General features: G+C 41.3%; 1 protein-coding gene across 5 annotated transcripts in view; it reads right to left on the bottom strand.

Moving 5' to 3' along the window:
- Positions 1 to 21,996, bottom strand: part of LOC140738810 (plexin-B2-like) — a 242,601-nt gene that overhangs the window by 168,493 nt on the left and 52,112 nt on the right. For all 5 annotated transcript variants that reach the window (XM_073066680.1, XM_073066682.1, XM_073066679.1 and 2 more), the window contains exon 2: positions 3,408 to 3,510. The gene's annotated coding sequence lies outside the window, so the exon portion shown is untranslated. The remainder of the gene's footprint in view (positions 1 to 3,407; positions 3,511 to 21,996) is intronic.

Consider the following 21,996-nt stretch of genomic DNA (forward strand, 5'->3'; position numbering starts at 1 on the left):
CAAGTTTTCACTTGCAAATAAAACCTAGCAGGGTTATTTTGCAAAATGAATACTTGGCTTTTATCACATTGTATAAATCATCAGAGTAATGCTTCACAGCCACCTTGCTCCATTAAGTTACTTTTTCCCCACGAGGTACAAACTGCTCACCCATCTACCCTTCTCTAAACTCCTGAAGTGTCCACAAAGACAGTTTTCTGTTCCTCCTCCCCCCTCCCCCAATCATTTCAAAAGAGAACCGTGATACTGAAGTATAACATCTGATTAGAGGGGAACATTATAAATACTTTATAACGTACTTTGAATTTCATAATCAGAACATTATGATTCAACAAATGTGATCTTTTCCACTGATTTTGTTACTTTAGCTTCCCTAATCAGTATTAATTTCTTCAGATGTGCTCACACTCACCACACTCATCAAGCTCTAGTAGTGGTCTTATTGTCTAGCTCTACATTAATTATGCAAGCTTAATAAACCCACTTATGCTAATCAGTTAAACTCAGCATTCAAAAGCTGGATCATGCCCTCTCTCAATGTTGAGCCTCAATCAGCACCGCGCTTTGGAATCTTAATTTCACCTTGATTTATTTGTATAATAAATTGTATTCCCATAAAAGAGATTCATATTACTATTATATGTAAACAATTTTGTCAAAATTGCATAATGGAGCCAATTTCAGCAACACGCAACTGAAAACATTTATTACATTTCACTGCAGGAAAAAAAAACGACCATTTCACTTCATTCTGGAAACTTGAGATTGTTCATCGAGCCACATGTCACCTTTGACCCCAAACCATTTCCATGTCAAAAGCACGCAGATATCCCAAGAGAACCAAGTAACTGCAGCATCAAATTATTTGGCAACTAATTATTTTAAATATTTTGGGGCCCTCCTTCAGACTGCATCAAGATTGCAAACCCTCCCATCTCCTATCTCCCAATTACCCAACAACCTTTACTCTACCATTCATCCACCTGCAAATGTCCCAACACCTATCTATCATCCTCTTCTCCAAACCTATTGTCCAACTGCCCATTGCACCCCTCTAATCAGCACCCTCATTTCCAACCTCCCTCATTATCTAAAATGCCTATGTCCACATCCCTCCCCCCACCCCTCCCCAGTACCATCCCCGGGCAATCAAATGACCAATTCTTTACCTCTATCTTCCCGTACATCTCACCATTAATTCCAGAAACAGCAATGGCCCAAGTTGCACCTTTAGCTGCCAGTCAGCCTGAGCCCAGACTCAAAACATGGTACAGTGCTGGGCACACCAGTGACACTACGCATGTGTAACATCTGAGCAGCTAAGCCCATTATGATAAATTTTCCAATTAATTACAACAACTAGTGTTCCACAGCTAACTCAGAACTAGAACCATTTGTCACAGAACAGAGAATTCACAAGCAGTATTTGAGAGAAACTTCAAGACAATGTAATCAGCTTATTGTCAAAGGATAATAAATACACAATTTACTTCATGTGGTCATTCAAGGCAAAGATTTCCAGCCATCGCCACAAATCCACTTTCAAAACATTACATGTTGCACCCATAAACAAGGCTACAAAAACTTTCTTCCTGTTTCTGAATCATGAAAGGTTGATCCAGAATCATGTTAGAACTAACAAAGACTACATACTGGTAAATAAAAAGATCAAAATCCACTATAGCTTGGCATTGACAAGAACAAAGGTACAACACCTCAGGAGAAGAGTGGTTCGGAAGTGAAGTGGAAATTACTGGGGTATGGGGTGGTGGCGGGAGAGGAGTTGGGGGGAGGGAATGGCACAGTAAGTGGTCAAAGTCAGCATTCCACCTAGTATGGATGCAGAAAGTAAAAGTTTAGAAATCAAATCTACCCTGTGGTATGAGATTTAAAGCAAATGAAAATAAATGGAACAAATTTGATGTCACTGATAAATGAAGACCCAATAATGAAGCGCAGGAAAAGCTGCAGGAAACTCTGCTAACAATTACGACCAAAATTCTGCTTGGGAATAACTAGCAAGTGAAATACAAATCCTCCAGGCAGACAACCTTGTCTTGGGTTTGGAGGCTTGCGTGCCTCAATGTCCCGGAGAGCTACATTGGCTGGAGTCGGGGCTTTATGCTTTAGCTCTTGGTAGGGTCACCCATTGTGGTAAACCGTGTATACTTGTCTGGAAATGCCCCTCTGCTGACTGCTTCTGTGGCTCCTCCCACAGACCCCGGTATAAAGGTGATTGGGGCACTGCTCCTCCCACAGTCATCCAACATGGTCGTGCTCCGTTTTCGCTGTTAATAAAAGCCTATTGTTATTTACTCTACTTCCAGTATCCTAGAGTTATTGATAGAGCATCACCCCCATGCCAAACAGGTCAAAGTGAGAGGCCAGACTAAGAGTGGTCCACCAGTCCTCCAGGTTAGGGGGTTTAGCTCAGGGCTAGCAACACTGACTGGCAAAACAATGAGGAATCCTCCTACATCAGAGTGTGGCGGCATTCTTGAATCCCCAACCAGAGTCTCCATGACTGACTGTGGTGAAAACCAAGCTACTGACACGATGAAGGAGGCCTTGAACATCGCCAAAGATTGAGGGCCTTCATTGCCACCCGAAACACCAGTGGCATAACCGGCAGTAGAGTAGAGTAGAGAGAGAGAAAGAAGTAGAAAATCTGAGTTGTCCATATTACAATTCAACAAATATAGAGGCATTCATATTGTAAGTTATCGACCTCATGAATACATATTCACTTGTAAGTCCATATTCAATGTTTTGAAAATTTTCCACATCACCATAAACCTCAAAAGTGCAAGGAATTAATGGAATTTAGAAATTACTTCATGCTTAAATAACATGCAGCTCTTTATTTATCCAAATCATGCTAAACACTGACAAAACAAATATTACACGGCAACTTTGTCCATTCCACTTTGAAATGGAAAAATCTTTCTTCCACTGTGAAGGACACGGTAATTGACAAAACCTATTTTGGCGTTAGTGGATCCTGTAAGGAAAACTAACTGTGGTGTGACTCCTTTAAGGTGAAGGAGGGGCTGAGACAGAAGAATGGACTTGAAGGACACAAAAATGGATTTATGAATCTGAAATAGTAAATACTAAATAATGTTTTGATGTGAGCAGCTTCCCCTTTGCTTCCTATGAAGTTTTTTGGCTTAATTTAAGAGATTAAGTGGCCATCCTATAATAAATATTTAAAAACTAAAATAAATGCACAAACATGAGCAATACACAGAACACACCATAGTAATTTAGTTATTTCACTCGCCTGGATATATAGCTCTACTTTTAACTCCATGTGCATGCACAATTCAATGCCTAATGGCTCCTAACCAGAATATATTAGCAGTGCTCTGTAAATTAAATAACCAGTCACGACGTAACTTTCATACCTCTAATTAGCCTTAAAATCCTAATGTTGAGCTTGTATTGCAAGACTCTTCTGGAGTTACTGGATATCCGTGATATTATATGGCCACATTGGTAACAAACCTCCTGGAAGACAAAACAAAGAAATATTAAAATCAAAATAATACTTAGTGACTACATCTAACATTTTCACCTCACAGTGAAGTAAATAAGGAACTTATTCTCAGGTGGCTTAGCAGCGAATAATCCTGTGGGAAGTTTACGGGAAACTACAATAGCAATACCCATCAATTTTGCAGCATTAGGAATGAACACACACAATGGCCCCAGCAAACCTGAGCTCCTGCATGTGATCTTATAGAACTTAACTGTAGTGAACTGGAATTAGCTAGGAGTAACACTCATCCTTGCATACATCTTGCCAGGATATTGTGGCAAGTTTAGAGCTAGTCTTTTGATCAAGCAAATCTAAGTGGGTGCTGGAAATATAGATTTAACATTCAGGAGTTGGCTGGTAGGGTGCCCGTGACAGTGTACTTTTTACTTTAATGATTTAGATTACGGAATTGATGGCTTTGTGGCCAAGCTTGTAGACGATACAATAACAGGTGAGGGGTAGGTAATGTTGAGGAAGCAAAGAGTCTAACAAAGGGACTTGGACAGACTAGGAGAATGGCAGATGGAATACAGTGTCGGGACGCATATGGCCATGCAGTTCAATAACTAATTCTGCTCCTCGGTCTTGTGGAATCAGCAATAACCAGACCATGGTAAATAAGTAATCTCCGGTACACAGAGAATTGTTATACATTTTATGCGATTGAATAACACAATGGGAACTGCCAATTCAGCAATAAACACTGGTAGCTCAGAGCTTCTTCCATATGGCCCTTGAAATACCAAGCTTCTCGTGATGAGAATCAGGACTGGGTATGTGAGGAGTATCTCATAAACTCAGTATGTCTGGCAAAATAAGCCAACTGGATAATGATTTCCATGTTAGAAAGTTACAAAAATTGTACTAAACATTAAACATGATTAACATAAAATTAATCTAACAACGTAGCCTTCATATAAAATTGAGATTGACCAATATAAAGCTTTTTTTTCTCCTCTTCTATATTATGTACTGGCATTGAACTGCTGCTGCTAAGTTAACAAATTTCATGTACATGCTGGTGATAACAAACCTGATTCTGATTCAAATGCAGTCTATAAAAGTACTGGGGCACTTCACTCTGATTAAGATGTTGATCAGATGGATTGTTTGTGAACTACTGTACCTGGATCAGGTGACTGTATCTGACAGTACACTGTACCTGGATCAGGTGACTGTATCTGACAGTACACTGTACCTGGATCAGGTGACTGTATCTGACAATACACTGTACCTGGATCAGGTGACTGTATCTGACAGTACACTGTACCTGGATCAGGTGACTGTATCTGACAGTACACTGTACCTGGATCAGGTGACTGTATCTGACAATACACTGTACCTGATGACTGCTTAGCAGCAAAGTCAGAGAGTAGAGGTGTAACACATGAAGATCCATTTAGAGATTTTTCATTTTCAAGTGTAAACAATTCAAGCAGAAACACAAAAGGATATTTCTAGACCATGATGTATTTAAATGCCAAATCAAAGTCATAATATTAAAAATAAATGGGTTTAGCTGAAATATTCTTTGAGATTACCTTGAATTCTTCAGAGGGTGAATGATAACCTGAAATGTTAACTCTACATTTCCTACCACAGTTGATTTTTGACCAGAATTTTCTTTATATATTAGTGACTATTTTATATATGGCCCTAATTCTACTCTTTCACACAAGCAGAAACATAACCTCTGTCTACAGCTTATCTAAGACTAAACATAAAGACCTCAATCAATTCACCTTTGACGTTTCTGTACTCCAGAAAAATCCAGTCTGATCAGCTTACCCCCCACCCCCCAGAGGAAAGTTATCTGGCTCCCCCTCATCTTTCCCCTTTGCACAACCTTGCAAATTGAAGAATGGAATTACATGATTTTAAGAATACAAATCACAGTTTGCTTGAACAGGCTTCTCCAGACAGAACACAGTGCTTTGCAGAATGGGTTGAATTGCACTAGCTGTAGCCAGCAGATCTGAATGGACCCACTGGCATTCTGCCACTCAAAGGCCCAGAATTATACCCATAAACTACTAAACATGTAAATTTGGGATTTAATGAGAGATTTGATCAGATCTGGCACAAGATCTGAATCCATTAATCTTAATGGGATTTGCAGTCTCAAGGAGAAGTGTTGCGGGCAAAAGCTACTACTTCTCAAAGTGTAATTTGCTTAAAATTTAAAATATTATGAATAAACCTTTCTGTAGTTTTAATTAAATTTTTATCAAAAGGGTTAGCCTCTTTTTCATTTAATACAGGCATACAGAACAGAAAAAGCACAGCACAGTACAAACCCTTCAGCCCATAATGTCGTACTGACCCATATACTGTAAACTTAATCCACAATCAATCTAACCATTCCCTCCTACACAATCCATAGCCCTCCATTTCTCTTACATCAATGAATCCCTTTTGTATCAGCCTCTATCACCACCCTAGTAGTACATTCCAGACATCTACCACTGTGTTAAAAAAATCTACCTCAAGACATCTCCACAGGTTTTCCTCTACTCACCTTAAATGAACGTCCTCGGGTATTGGCCTTTGCTGCCCTAGGGAAGAAGGCGCTGGTTGTTAACCTTATGAATGCCACTCAAAATCTTATACACCTCTGTCATGTCACCTCTCATCCTCCTTGGCTCCAAAAAGCAAAACTCTAGCCCGCTCAACCTTTCCTCATAAGACGTTTTCTAATCCAGGTAGCATCCACGTAAATCTCTACAATTTCTCTAAAGCTTCCACCTCCTTCCGATAATGAGGCAACCAGAATTAAACACAATATTCCAAGCAACACACACAATTTCCAGGATCTGCAGATTTTTTCTTGTTTGTGACAATATTCCAAGTGTGCTCTAGCCAGAGTTTTATAGAACTGCAACATGACCTCGCAGCTCTTGAACCAATTTCCCCCGACTACATGCCGCCTGAACACGCCTGCATGGCAACTTTGAAGGATCAATGGACTTGCACCCTAAGAAGCTTCTGTTCCTCCACACTGCTCAGAATTCTGCCGCTAACCTTCAAGTTCAATATTGCAAAGTGAATGACTTCACACTTTTCTGGATTGAACCACATCTCAATTTCTCAGCCCAACTCTGCATCCTGTCGACATCCCTTTGTAACATATGACAACCTTCCACACTATCCACAACACCACCACCTTACTATCCCATTATTTCACTCCCTCATTTATAAAAATCAAAAAGAGCAGGAGGTCCTAGAACAGACCCCTATGGAACACCAGTAGTCACTAGTCTCAGCAGATCTCTGGAGAACACCAGTAGTTACCAGCCTCAAGGCAGAATACAGTCCATCTACTACCACCCTCTGCCTTCTGTTGGCAAGACATTTCTGAATCCATACAGCCAGTTTTCCATGACTTTCTGGATGAGACTTGTCAAATGCCTTTTTAAAATGCATACACACCACAGTCACCACTCTACAGCATGATCTGCCCCTGATAAAGCTGTACAAACTATACCTAACGAGACTAGGCTTATCCAAATGCTTGTAAATCCTGCTCACCACACACCTAAAACCTGTTAGTCTATAATTCCTAATATTATCCCCATTTCCCCTTTCTAAACAAAGGAATAACATTTGCCATCCTCCAATCTTCTGCAACTACCTCTGTGACCAGTGAATCTCTCTGCTCACTTCCCACAATATTCAGAGTTAAACCCTGTCCTTCTCCAGGACTTATCTATCCTAATGCTTTTCAGAAGCTCCGACAACACCTCTTTCTTAACCTTGACATACTCCAGCACATTAGCCTGTTCTACACTGACATCACTTTCGTCCAAGTCCCTCTTCTTGGCGAGCACTGAAGCAAAGTTTTTATTAAAGGTCTCCCTTATTTGTTTCCACTCCAGACACACACCCCTCCTTTATCCTAGAATGGTTCTACCCTCACTGTAGTCATCCTCCTGTTCTTCAATTACATGTAAATACCTTTGGGTTTTCCATAATCCTACTCACCAAGATCTTCTCATATCCCCTTCCAGCTCTCTTGTTTCTTCTTTGTTGGCTACTTTATAACTCTCAACAGCCCAGTCTAATTTTTGCTTCCTAAACTTTAAATATGCCTCTTTCTTCCTCTTGACTAGGTATTACACCTCTCTTGTCAACTACGGTCCCTTCACCCTAACATCCTTTCCCCATCTCAGTGGGCCAAATCTATCCAGAACTCCATGCAAGTGGTCCCAAAATAACCTTCACATTTTTGCTGTGCATTTTCCTCAGAACATCTGTTCCCAATTTATGTTCCCAAGTTCCTGCCTAATAGCATCATAATTTCCCCACCCTCAATTAAATACTTTCCCATATCGTCTGTTCTTTTATCAACTGCAAAAACTGGTGGCAGCAATTCTAGTCAGGGTGCCTGTTACAACATGACCCAGTCTATGCCCTTAGCCAAGACAAACAGACAACGTTGGCTGTACACAACAATTCAACTCCTTAATCAGTAGCCTACTCATCTACATTGAATGCTGTTGTTATTTATTGTAGGGACACATGACTAACAACCTTTTCATTCTTCCTATACAAACCATTTGTTTTCCCAGCTGCTTTGATAACGGCAATTTCCGCAGTAAGTAATGTTTCTGAGGTGTCTTACTCAACCATGGTTTTCACTTCCTCACAGTCGATTTTCCCTCACAAACATGTGTACTTCAGGTCTAACATCTCTACTCCCCTCCAAAACAAGGAGTCCCTTTGCATTCATCCTCCATCTCAATAACCTGCACTTTATCCTCTAATTTGTTTTCTATTATGCCACAGTAGGCACCATCTTCCCCTATTCCCCTCCTTCACATCTCACAGACTCAGCCTTTTCCCTCCTCGTTCCCTCTCCCGTTTCATGACAGCTTCCCATTCAACCATAGAAGATGCAGCCTCCAGCTTTTACTTCTTCATTTCCTGCCCAAATACCCAACAACTTTCCCTCTTGAGAAGCAGAACATCACACATATTATTGTGTTATTACCTCTGTTGGCCACAATGTATCAAGTATGAAGATCATTTGAAGAAATGCATTAGTAATTCAGAAGTTATCAGAGTAGTATGACATGTGTGAAAGTGCAAACTATGTAAACAGTACATCACTGAACATCAAGCAAAGGACAGAACCTGACAGTGAATTTAAGGTTATATATGACTTCCGTGGACCTCTTGATATGAAAGGTTAGATTGCTACCAACTCTAAAAATTTACACTACCTTTAATTATCATACAGTATCAATGAGTAATCCATTTTGGCAGGCTAGATTTACAGAACCTGACAGTCTGCAAGGCTGTCCTGACTAACAGCTTTGTGCCACTTTAATTCTCCATCTTCCTCCCAATCTGATCCTCTTTAAGCTCTTCACTGTTCCAACAAAGCCTAACACATGCTTGAGAAACAGTATCTCGCCTTGTGGCGAGGCACATTACAACTCTTGGGAGTCAACAATTTCAAATAAACCAGTCTTTCCAGTTTGTATCACAACCGAGACCCAACGCAGACTGGGAGACTGTTTCGCTGAACACCTACGCTCTGTCCGCCAGAGAAAGCAGGATCTCCCAGTGGCCACACATTTCAATTCCACGTCCCATTCCCATTCTGATATGTCTATCCATGGCCTCCTCTACTGTCAAGATGAAGCCACACTCAGGTTGGAGGAACAACACCTTATACACCGGCTCGGTAGCCTCCAACCTGATGGCATGAACATTGACTTCTCTAACTTCCGTTAATGCCCCGCCTCCCCTTCTTACCCCATCCCTGACATATTTAGTTGTTTGCTTTTTTCTCTCTCTCTCTGCCCATCACTCTCCCTTTTCTCCATCTCCCTCTGGTGCTCCCCTCCCCCTCTCCCTAGGCCTCCCGTCCCATGATCCTTCCCCTTCTCCAGCTCTGTATCATTTTCGCCAATCACCTTTCCAGCTCTTAGCTTCATCCCACCCCCTCCGGTCTTCTCCTATCATTTCGCACTTCCCCCTCCCCCTCCTACTTTCAAATCTCTTAGTACCTTTCCTTTCAGTTAGTCCTGACGAAGGGTCTTGGCCCGAAACGTCAACAGTGCATCTCCCTATAGATGCTGCCTGGCCTGCTGTGTTCCACCAGCATTTTGTGTGTGTTGTTTGAATTTCCAGCATCTGCAGATTTCCTCGTGTTCAATCTGTGAGGCTTGCTTTTATTCCACAACGATCCATTGGAAGTTACTTGTTTGTCAGCTCAAGGTCAACTACGGAATGAACTTCTTCATTACTAAGCTGCCCATGGCTTGGCACAAATTTGCTTCAATGGGAAAGGAAAAGAGAAGAAATAGAAAATCTGTTCTGGAGTAATACTGGATTCTCTTCTTTGGGAGGAGAAGTGTCTCATTGTTGATCCTTTAGAAAGACACAACTCTCTACTCATTGCACGCTATCTACTCCTGTGGGGTTTCAATGTATGTTATGAATTCAGAATGTGATCATCATTCATAGCAAGCTTTCTAGACGGAGCACAGACAGCAAGTGTCCATGAGTCAAACAACTTGGGATACAGTCGCGGCTGGGTTCAATTGATAAAGCTTACAGTACAGCATATCGACTTCTCTGTTACAATATGCGCTCAGTAAACTAAAGTGCATCAGGTTGCTTTTACAGGGCGTTTCAGGCCCAGGTTTAAAAAAAACGAACTTAAATTTTGGACTGTTAGGGAAGGGTATGGAGAGAATAGGTACCTATAGAGAATATCAGAGCTGCTGCTGCTGCCTATGTTTTGAAGGAAATGAGTGAGATTTTTTAAACAAATAGAGTAAGACTCCTCAACGATTAGATAGATAGATAGATACTTTATTCATCCCCATGGGATTATGTAGGGGGAAAAGAATCAAGGTTGTTTAAGAGGAAGGAGAAACAAATGGAGATATTTGGGGGAGGGGGAAACCACACACAAAATGATGGAGGAACTCTGCAAGTCAGGCAGCACCTATGGAGGGGAAGAAACAGTCAACTTTTTGGGCTGAGACCCTTCATCAGGTCCTGGCAAAAAGAGTTCAGTACTGTTAAGTGTGAGGTGATGCATTTCAGAAAGTCAGACCAATGTAGGACTTTGTACTATGAATGGCTGGGGACAAGGTGGTGTGAAGGAACAGTAGGAACTAGGAGAACATGTGCAAAGTTCTCACATCAGCGTCACGGGCAGACAGAGTGTGAAAAAGGTGCTGAACACACTGGCTTTCATCAGTCATGTCACAGAGTACAGGAGGTAGGAGATTCTGTTGCACACCAAGTCATTCATCAGCCCCCAATTGGAGTGCTGTGTAGAGTCTGGTCACCCCATTAGAGGTTAAACTGGAAAATGCCCAGAGAAGATTTACAAGGATGTTGCCAGGACCAGAGTTAAAGCGAGAGGTTGGCCAGTTTAGAACGTATGATCATAAAGGGTGACCTTACAGAAATATTCAAATATTCAAAGTTATGAGAAGCACAGAAAAGGTGGGTGGTAACAGTGTTTTCCCCCAGGGTAGTGGAGTCCAAAACTAGGGGGCCATAGGCTTAGGGTGAGGACAGGATTTAAATGGGACCCGAGGAGCAAAGATTTCACGCAGAGGGTGGCGAGGATGTGGAAGTGGTCGAGGCTGGCGTATTGGCATAACTTAAGAAACACTTGGACAGGTATATGGAGGGGCGAGGTTTAGAGAGATATGGCCCTAACACAGGACACTGGGAGTAGATGGGCAGGCACCATGGTTGAAAGAACCATGGGGGCTGTATCTGTGCCGTGTTGCTCCGTGGCTCCAATGTTTTCTTTGAACATGGCTTTCTATTTGACAGCAATATAACATCACATCAGGGCACAGGTACAACTAGTGCCTGCCGTCGATGTCTATAAGCACATCACCACATGATGCAGGACCGCAGGACTCCACAAAGAATTGTCAGGGCTTCTGAGAGGATATTCTCTCTTCCATGTGAGATATTTATCAGGAGCACTGCGTGCATGTCAAGGGTCCCTCCCAAATGTCCCACAATCTGTTTGAGCCCCTATCAGGCAGGAGATAGGACAAGAACTGTTAGAATGGGAAACAGCTGCTTCTTTCCGACTGTGAGAGTACTGAACTTCCTGCCAGTGCCTACGTCCCATCACACATGAAGCTCCAGTAGCATCATACTGTTTACTTTGTAAACTTGTATCATAAACGTGCCTTGAGCTAATTATCAATCTTCTGGAATATATTTTATTATCTATTTGTATTAAAATTACTCTGCGTTGCGTATGTTGTATGTATTGTGTTGTACACCTTGGTGCAGAGGAACACCATTTTGTTTGGCAGTATACATATATATGGTCGCATAACAATACACCAACTTGAACTATAAATTCCCTTATGGTTCACTGGTAGATTCCTTTTTTTAAAAACTTCTTAATAGTGGTATAGTGGTATACAGTTTTTTTTAAAGAAAATTTTACTATTCAGTTAATGTCTGCTTTGGACATTTGCTCTCCAAGCACACTTTAGTTCATACCTTCAATGTTTTCAGGCATTCTGTCCTAGTCATTCATCATCAGTGTTAAGATTCCAGTTAAAATCCACATTTCTCAAAGTTTATTACCGCCAGAAGTTACAGGAGATAAGCAATAAAGGAATCTACAAATAATCTTTCAGTCAAAGTCCTTTCGGGGTCAATAACAAACTCTAAAGATTAAAACAGCATTGCTCATTGTGCAGTTAAATGTGGTCCTTGGCATTTACAACTATTTAACTTCACAAAATGAAGGCTTGTGTTCACCAAATGATGGAAAAAGCAACCGTTTTGATTTATGGCACATCACTTATCTCTATGCAGGTTCAAATTCACCTCCTCTCATGTTACCTGACCACAACTCAAATGTAGAAACATTAATCTCACTGCAAATAGATTAAAATCTTATTCTCAGCTTTCTCAAATTTTTAAATACTGAAATTTTAAAAAGTCAAAATTGTTTTATAATTTGAAAACTCGTTATTCACAGAAATCAAATCAAAGGGCCTTTTATAGTCTCCCTACCCGTAGCTTGCATCAAGGATGGGGATGCATTCCCCATTTCCAAGTACCGTAGTTTCTGCTGCCACTCCTAACTCCAGAGATAACCCTTTGAAGATGTGATGGAGGATTGTTAGAACAGAACTTGTAGTGATTGTATATTCAGATTTCAAAAAAATTGTCACTGACAAGGTGCCAAATAAGAGGCTGGTGTATAAATTAAGAGCCCAAAGTATTGGAGGAAGTCTGTTGGCATAGATTGAAGTTGGCTGTCACATAGAAAATAACTGGCAATAAATGGATCCCTCTCAAGCTGGAGGAACATAACCAGTTGAGTATTTCAGGAATCAGTTCAGGGCTTCCAACTGCTTACGATTTATATTAATGACTGGATGAGGGAATGAAATGCAAGGTTTGAATTTGCCAATGATACGAAAATAGGCGGAAGAGAAGATGTGATGAAGACATTGTGTTCTTACATTAGGATATAAACAGATTGAGTGAAAGAGGAAAAATCTGGCAAATGAGGTTTAATACTTTGGTCAGAGGAACCAAAAGGGGAGAGGTTGCATATGAATGATTTTCAGAGGGATCTAGCTGTTCTAGTGCATGAGTCACCACAGTTTAGCAGGTGGGCCTAACAATTAGCTAAGCGTGTCAACAGCATGTTGGCCTTTTCTTGTGAAGGGGTTGGAGAAAAGGGAGGCTCCGTTGCATTTGTCAAGGCGTTGGTGATGTCACAGCTGGAATACTGTCCAAGGTTTGGTTACCCTGTCTAATTTTTAAAACATGGACACAGTAAATCATGAACACAAGAAAGTCTGAAATGCTGGAAACTCTAAACAACACTCACAGAATGCTGCAGGAAAAGCCAGCATCTATGGAAATGAATAAACAGTTGAAGTTTTGGGCTGAGACCCTTCTTCAGGAACCCTGAGTTTCTCCAGCATTTTGCATGTGTCGCAAAGGAAACAGTAGTTTTGGATATAGTCCAAAAAGGATTCAGGAGGCTAATTCTTGGGATGAGGCAACTTTCGTACCAAGAGAGATGGTCTGTATTCCTCAGTAGGTTAAATGAGAGATGACCTTATTCTAAACATCTAATAACATAAAGGGACTTGACAGTGAGGTTGAGATGTTTTCACTGGTGGGAGAATCACGAACAAGGGAAAGCAGGGCAAGGCAACTAAAATTGACACGAGGAAATCTGCAGATGCTGGAAATTCAAACAACACACACAAAATGCTGGTAGAACACAGCAGGCCAGGCAGTATCTATAAAGAGAAGCACTGTCGACGTTTCGGGCCAAGACCCTTCGTCAGGACTAACTGAAAGGAAAGATAGTAAGAGATTTGAAAGTAGGAGGGGGAGGGGAAAATGTGAAATGATAGGAGAAGACCGGAGGCAGTGGGGTGAAGCTGAGAGCCGGAAAGGTGATTGGCAAAAGGGATACAGAGCTGGAGAAGGGAAAGGATCATGGGACAGGAGGCCTCGGGAGAAAGAAAGGGGGAGGGGAGCACCAGAGGGGGATGGAGAACAGGCAGAGTGATGGGCAGAGAGAGTGACAAAAAAAAGGGGGAAAAACTAAATACATCAGGGATGGGGTAAGAAGGGGAGAAGGAGCATTAACGGAAGTTAGAAAAGTCAATGTTCATGCCGTCAGGTTAGAGGCTACCCAGCCAGTATATAAGGTGGATTGAAGTGTGTAGAAACTTTTTCTCCAAAGGCTTTAAGGAAGTTTTACTCTATCCGTGAGCTTGGCGGACACCAGATCACTGGATATACATATGGTAGAGATAGATGAATATTTGAAAGACAGAAGAATCAAGAAACATGGGTAAGTGGCACAGAAGAGGAGTTGAGGTCTGCTTGATCAACCATGATGATATGAAATGACCGGTCAGGCTTGAAGACTCTGGTGACCTAAGTGCTGAGGCACGTCGGCACAGGCTCGCTCAGTCAATGAACGACGAGGTCCTACAGTGAACTGAACTAAATTGACTATCCCGAGGACTCTGCAGTTGTTTTGATATTCTGTGTGTCATTCGCTCGCTTTTTGCCGTCTGCAAGACTTGTTCCCCCCCCCCCCCCCACGTCGGGCACTTGATGTTTTCTTTGAACGGGTTCTGTGGTGACTCTTTGTTTTGTGGCTGCCTGCAGGAGGACAGATCTCAGGGTTCTATACTGTAAGCCTACTTTGATGATAAATGCACTTTGAATTTTCAAACATTCACAGTGTGGGTCTCTAAAAGACGGTGGATTAGAGATTTGTCTCTCTGGCAGATGTTTCATATGCCGTGAATTGCAGTTTTATTGTAATAATGATCAGACATAACCCAAGCTCAGTTTCAAACCTTTAACAATTAGCCAAATGAACCAATGGCCTTTTTGCCAATCTACTGTACTGACGGTGGTTCCCGTTTGCCTTTTGCACTAGTACAGCACTCCAACTATATGTCACTGCAAAACACTGCACTTTAACCTTCCCGACAATGAAGATGAAAGTATAAACTATGCCAAGGCACTCCAATTACTATTTGTAAATGTACTAACCCATATTTTTTATTCAGTGCTTCTCACCCAGGAAAGTAACAAAAAGGGAATTAAGTCAGTTTACTATATATGGGAAATGCCTATTGTGACAAAGGTTCAAAGAAGCCTGCTTACATTATTGTAGAATGCTAAATTATTCAGGCTTGTTTCCATAGTACCCCTGCTTAAAAACACACAGAACAAACCCCAAAGCAAATATTTCCTTTGATTGGGAATGATAAAGGTTTCCAAACGGCAAATGCAAAGTGATATGAATAAACTAAAATCTACCAAAGGGAACATCGTACAAGCATTTCATTGATTGTGTGCGGAGAATAATCACTACTTTGTCACAGCTTGGTGCAGGCCAAGGTCTGAGCTGCTCTGTGGAATGTTTGCAACAATAATAAAAAAAAGCGTATTGTAAAGAGAGTTGCTGGTAATTCATACAAAGAATCATTTATTTTTAAATCTCAAAATCATTCAGCGTCACTTATAATCTCGAACATATGACCTTGCTGAACACTGGTGTTGAGAGATTTCTGCACTGTTAGAGAGTTGCAGACATTCGTGCAGTGTATATATAAAGAGGGATTTTGTTCAGCACAAGAAATATGAGGAGCGATTGTTCATTTAGCCCCTCCAGCCAGCTCTATTATTCAACAACATCATCTACCCCAAACATCATCTTCCTGTCACTTTCCCCATATCCCTCGAGTCTTTTAATATCCATAAATCTATTGACCACAGTTTTTCATCCATGGGACACCAGGATAGAATTCCAAAAGGTGAAGAAATGTTTCTGCTTTACCGTCTTAAGTGGCTCAGTGCTTATTTTGACACTGTCACCACGTTCTCTACAGATTTTATACGTTATGATGAAGTTACCACCCATTATCCTGAACTCCAGAGAGCAGATTAGCTTACTCACCACCTCCTCAGGTGACAGACCCACCATCAGGAATCAGTCAGCTGAATATTCACCATGTTGGCTTTTTAGCAAGCGCAAGTATGCTTAATCAGGCAAGGAAATCAGAAGTGTATGGACGGTCAACATGTGGTCTCACTAAGACCACACAGAACGGAAGCAATAACTTCTTAACTCTTAAACTCAAATCTTCTTGCAATAAAGACTAACATATTATTTGCCTTCCTAATTACCTTCCTAATTACTTGTAGTATCTCAAGATTCAACAAAGACAAGAAAATCTACAGATGCTGGAAACCCCAAAGCAACTCTCACAAAATGCTGGAGGAACTCAGTAGGCCAGGCAGTATCTGTGGAAAAGATTAAGTCCTGACGAAGGGTCTCGGCCCGAAACAACAACTGTTTAATCTTTTCCACAGATGCTGCCTGGCCTGCTGAGGTCCTCCAGCATTTTGCGTGTGCTGCTCAATATTCAAAATTGCTTTATATCATTTCCAATCAACACATATAAAGAATAAAATCATTGTTACTCCAGATCAGATGCAGCACAACAAAGGTAAAAACACAATCAATATAAATACATAAGCTAGCTTATATACATAGGCTGATTGTATGTCCATAAAGAGATGACAGGCCACAGGACTGTACATAGGTGACCAACAGGAAATTATAAAGTAGTGGGTGGAGGTGTTAATCAGCATTACTGCTTGTGGAAAGTAACTGTTCTTGAGTCTGGTGGTGCTAGTGCAGATGCTTCGTAGCTTCCTCCCTGATGGGAGTGGGGCAAACGGTCCATGAGCAGGGTGGGTGGGATCCTTCATAACATCGCTGGCCTTTTTCTGTATATACATCTTTGACCGTGGGTTGGCTGGTGCTGGTGATACATTGGGCACTTTTGGCTCTCCATTGAAGAGTCTTCCTGACTTCCACAGTGCTGTTTCCTTACCATGCGGTGACGCCGCACGTTAGGATGCTCCCTACTGCACATCGGTAGAAGATCATGAGTATTGACATGCATGGTCCAGCACTCTTCAGCCTCCTCAGAAAGCAGAGGCTTTGGGGAGCTTTCACGACTGTCTCGGATGTGGTCTGGGACCATGAGAGGTTGTGCGAGATGCGCTTTCCCAGGAGTTTGAAACTGCTCACAATTTCCAGTGCTGTGCCACTGATATAAAGAGGGGTGCGTGCGCTTTGGGCTCCCCTGATCAATAACCACCTCCTTTGCCTTGTTAACATTGAGGAAGAGGCTATTTGCCTGGCACCAGGCTTCAAGCTCTTCCACCACATCTCTGTAGGCCATCCCATCATCGTTGGTGATGAGCCCAAGCACTGTCAGGTCATCAGCAAACTTGACCATTTGATTACCTGGGTACTGGGCCGCGTGTGAGCAGAATGTACAGCAGTGGGCTCAGCACATAGTCCTGAATGCCACCCATGTTGAGGATGATGAGGAAAGAGGAGCGGTTGTGCATCTTGACTATCTAAGGCATATATGTCAAACTCAAGGCCCGCGGGCCAAATCCGGCCCACGGTGGAATTATCTTTGGCCCGCGAGATAATATCTAATTACTATTAAAGCTGGCCCCAGTAATCGAAGCGCCTATGGCGTATGATATGGCTAATGCTGAGTTTATTCAGGTACCAGGTTTTCAGGGTTTTTAGTGTTTATTCGGCACTCTTGCTCGGCAGTCTTCTTCATAAGAAACGGAATTTGTAAAGTGAAACACTTTGTAGTTATAGCAGAGACTGAGACACATGAGAGCAGGCTGAAAAAACGGAGGCAACGAAAGCTGCGTTTGCACGCGTCCGACTGATCCGGCCCGCATGAAGCTGCATTTTGCTCAATCCGGCCCATGACCTAAAATGAGTTTGACACCCCTGATTAAGGTCTGTTGGTTAGGAAGTCCAACAACCAGTTGCACAGTGGTATAAATTGCCTTGAAAAAGTATTCAGCCCCCAACCCTTTGTTCACATAAATGAGTATTACCACTATGGATTTCGATCTATTTAACTGAGAATTTTTATTTGTGAATCACATGCTCTGCTTTTTCCACAGTAGAGCCCCAAAAAAACAGAAAAAAATTGTAAAGGATTAAAAAATAAAGCTTCAAAAACTAAAGTCAGTGGTTCAAAAGTATTTGCTCTGTTGAACCACCTCTTGTAGCCATTACAGTCAGTAGTCTTTTAGGATAAGTCTCTATTTGTTTTGCACAATGTGATGGAGCAAGATTTGCCCATTCCTCCTTGTAAAATTGCTCAAGCTGTATCAGCTTAGTTGGGGAGTGGCAGTGGACAGCAATACCAGGGTCTTGCCAGAGATGTTCAATCAGGTTAAGGTCAGGATTCTGACTGGGCCACTCAAGGACATTGATTTTCTTAATTTCAAGCCATTCCATGGTTGGTCTGGGTCATTGCCCCGCAGAAAGAAGATCTTCCTCCTCAGTTTAAGCTTTCTGGCTGAGGCTAGCAGTTTTTTTAAATTCACATTCTCTTTGTAGTTATCTTCCAATCAATCCTGAACAGATTTCTAATCCCTGCTGCTGAAAAGCATCCCCATAGCATGATGTTACCTCCACCATACTTTACAATAGGAATGGTGCTTCTTAACTGGAGCACAGTATTAGATTTGCACCTCACATACGAAAGTGTTCCACAGTCGTCTCATGTGACCAGAAGACCTTCTTCCACATCTTTCTAGCATTTTCCTTCTAAGTTACTCATTTCAAAGAGTTTATGGGCAAAGGATATGCTCTTTTTTTTAAACCTGGGCTACTTCCTCAACACTCTTCCATAAATACCCCATCATTTGCAAGGCTTTAGAGACAGTGGAGCCATGAAGGTAAACTCTCTGGCAACTAAGTTTAGAGGGGTAGTCTGACCTATACAGTGTGGCTGTGGTTTCATGAAGGACTGCACTGTGTTCTGACACACGTTAAGTGCCTTTGAGGTGGTCTTGTACCTTTCCCTAGATTTGTGCTTCTCTGTCATCATTTCCCTCACTTGTCTTGAATGCTCTTTGTCTTCATTTTGGTTTGGTCTTTTGAAAATCTACCATACCTTACAGAGAGGAGTATTTATTCTTATGAATTAATTGAAAACAGGTGCTTCTCCAATTTTCTACATCAACAAATTTGGTGAATTGGTAAGGTAATACAGTATATTACACCCATTGCACCCGATGAAAGTTAGCGTAGTAATTACAAAGGTGATGAATACATTTTCAGCCTCAAAATTTTGGATTTTAATTTTTGGTAAATTGTTGACAGATTTTGGAAGTTTTCTTTTGATCTGACATGATGCAATGTTTTGTAGATTACCTCAAAAAATCCTACTTCAATGTAATTTAAATGTAGAAAATGAGATGGTAAAATGTGAAAATTGTTGGGAGCTCAATAGGCACTGTATTTAAAGCCTACTTGTTGGTCTAAACAACCGGAAGGTCTGTGGGACAGCTTTCTGACACACGTGAGCTCCTTTTCTAGGCGTGTCAAGGTCAGGTGCATAACAGATGCTGTGGCACCTGTACGGTAGTTATTAGTGACTTCTGTACAATTGATCCAGATCCCTTTGAACATCAGCATTTCCCATTCTCTTACCACTTGAAAAATATATTCCAGATTCCCATTTTTTTCAACAAGTGGGCAACCTTATGTTTTTCATGTTGCACTAAAATTACCACATTACTGTCTTCTCTCTGAGCTTGTCCACATCCCCTGTTAGCCCCTTTGCTTTCTCCTCACATTTCTACTTAGCAAACTTAGAAATATATTATGTTTGGTCCTTCAACCAAATTATCAGATTGCACCCTGTGCAACAATCCCTGCCAAACCTCTCTAATTACCTGCCAACCCAAAAAAGCTCTGTTTATTCTTATTCTCTGTTAATTACGTCACAATGCACTCTCGCATATTTAACGTCAGAGATCTTCTGAAATTCCAAATGCACCACATCCACTGCAGCACCCTCCCCAATAATGTAGGATAGTCAAATGGGATTTACCTTTCAAAAATGCAAATAGCTATAACTTTTATTAGAAATTCCACCATGTTCCCTATAAGGTTAATAGGTTTAACCTTTTTCAGTGATACATTACAAATGAAAAATTGTTGTCATTCCTTTGGCACATCAGGCGACAATCTGGCCATTTCTTTAGCATTTATCTTTTTTTTACGAGGCCGAGTTGCTGGTTCAGTGCTCAACCCAGCCCATATGGAAAGCATGCTGGGAGTAGGCCCGATTTGAACCCTGGGACCACTCGCTCCAAAGTCTGGTATGGGTGCCGGCCGGCAGACATGAAAAATAACATGCCATTATTTGAAGAAAAAGGTGGTAGGGGCAAGTCTAGCCAAAATTTCAGTCAACAAGTACAAATAAATTATTTTGGCCATTCCTCTTATCACAGTGGGCTTCTACAATGGAAAATAATAGTTTCCACTTGTGTGTCAATATTCCCAGCAGTCCAAACAATTTAATGTACGTGGTTTAATTATGTGAGACATAAAACAAATATAATAAAGCTAGGACTAGTCTCTTTATTGAAGACAAGTCAACTGCTTGTTTGAGACAATTACTATGCATACCATTTAAAAAGTATGCAGATATGGAAAGCATTTGACCTTCTCAGATGTTTCAGGTGAATTAAGAACTGAAGTCTGACCTGGGTCTGGCTCATACGGATATTCGTCTGCACTTACATTGGTGACTTGACTTATAACAAGTGAAACATAACTGATAAGTAGATTTCTCATTCACTTGCAGGCTACATTTTTGGGAGAAACCAAGATAGAGATGCAAATATAGAAGAAAGAATCAAAAGACAATAATGGCTTGGTTGACAGAACCACAAATTCTACATTAAAAAAAGGATTAACTTGGCTGATCATGTCTACTCTAGTTGAAAAAGAGTTACCCAGTGTTATACAGTGTTCCACATTACGCATGCTGGAAACACTCAGGTCAGGCCACATCTGTGAGGACAGAGATAGTAATGCTTCTGGTCAAAGACCATTACTTGGACAAAGGGAGGATAACAAGCTTCACGAGCTTCTATGTTGACCGTGCCTTTGCAAATGGGTTATTCTGCCATTTGGAAATTATTCCAATAATCTGTGCTGTGCTGAAGAACTTAACGTGGGGCTACAATTTTTCTGTTTTACCCTGCTCCTTCTTCGAATCCTCCAGCACAACTCCTGAAGCCAGGGAAGACTGAAACATGGCCAGTACCTTCCAATTTCCTCTCTCCTTTTAAAAGCCTAATAAATATTTCTTCAGGATATGACAAACTATCCACTTTCAAAGACGGATAGCCTATTAATACTCCCTTCTTTAACATGTATATTCTATTCCGCATTTCACACTTCCTTTAAATGCTAACATTACCTCCTCATCAATGAAGACTGTTGCAAAATAATCATTTAAAATCTTATAAAATATATATATATCCTGAGCACTAAAACAACCAAAAGATCAAACAGCAGAGTGGATTCTTTTAAAACAAACTTGTGGAATGCCGTCTGGTAACCATATGGGTCAGAACACGAGACATACTCTGGGCTGTATTCACCGTAATTAAAACAGTTCAGGAAAATAAACAATAACAAATTCTCTGTTTAATTAGTCATCCTTTGCTTAATCATACACACTCACATGAGTTAGATGGTAGGAAATCTTTGACAGCCTTGCCTATTGCAGGACACAGAAAGGTGGATGCCTGTCTGGTCAGTGATCTTCTACAGAATTACATGAACAATATGCTCTTCAAAATGGGCTATGTGAAGGGAATCTGAAAGTGGATCCAATTGCTCTGTATGAGTATCTGCAGTGCAGGTCAAATTAATGAGTTGGAGAAAGCCAGCATCCCCATCAAGTCTGGAACCCTTTGTCAAATCCATCAGTAAGGATGAAAGCACAAGAAGGGTGACGTTGTCAGGCAGTGGAGTGTCGGGGTCAAACCACACCGCATGTGGATGATGGATCTCCCAGTGGCCACACATT

Source organism: Hemitrygon akajei, chromosome 14, assembly GCF_048418815.1.
Source record: "Hemitrygon akajei chromosome 14, sHemAka1.3, whole genome shotgun sequence".
NCBI lineage: Eukaryota > Metazoa > Chordata > Chondrichthyes > Myliobatiformes > Dasyatidae > Hemitrygon > Hemitrygon akajei.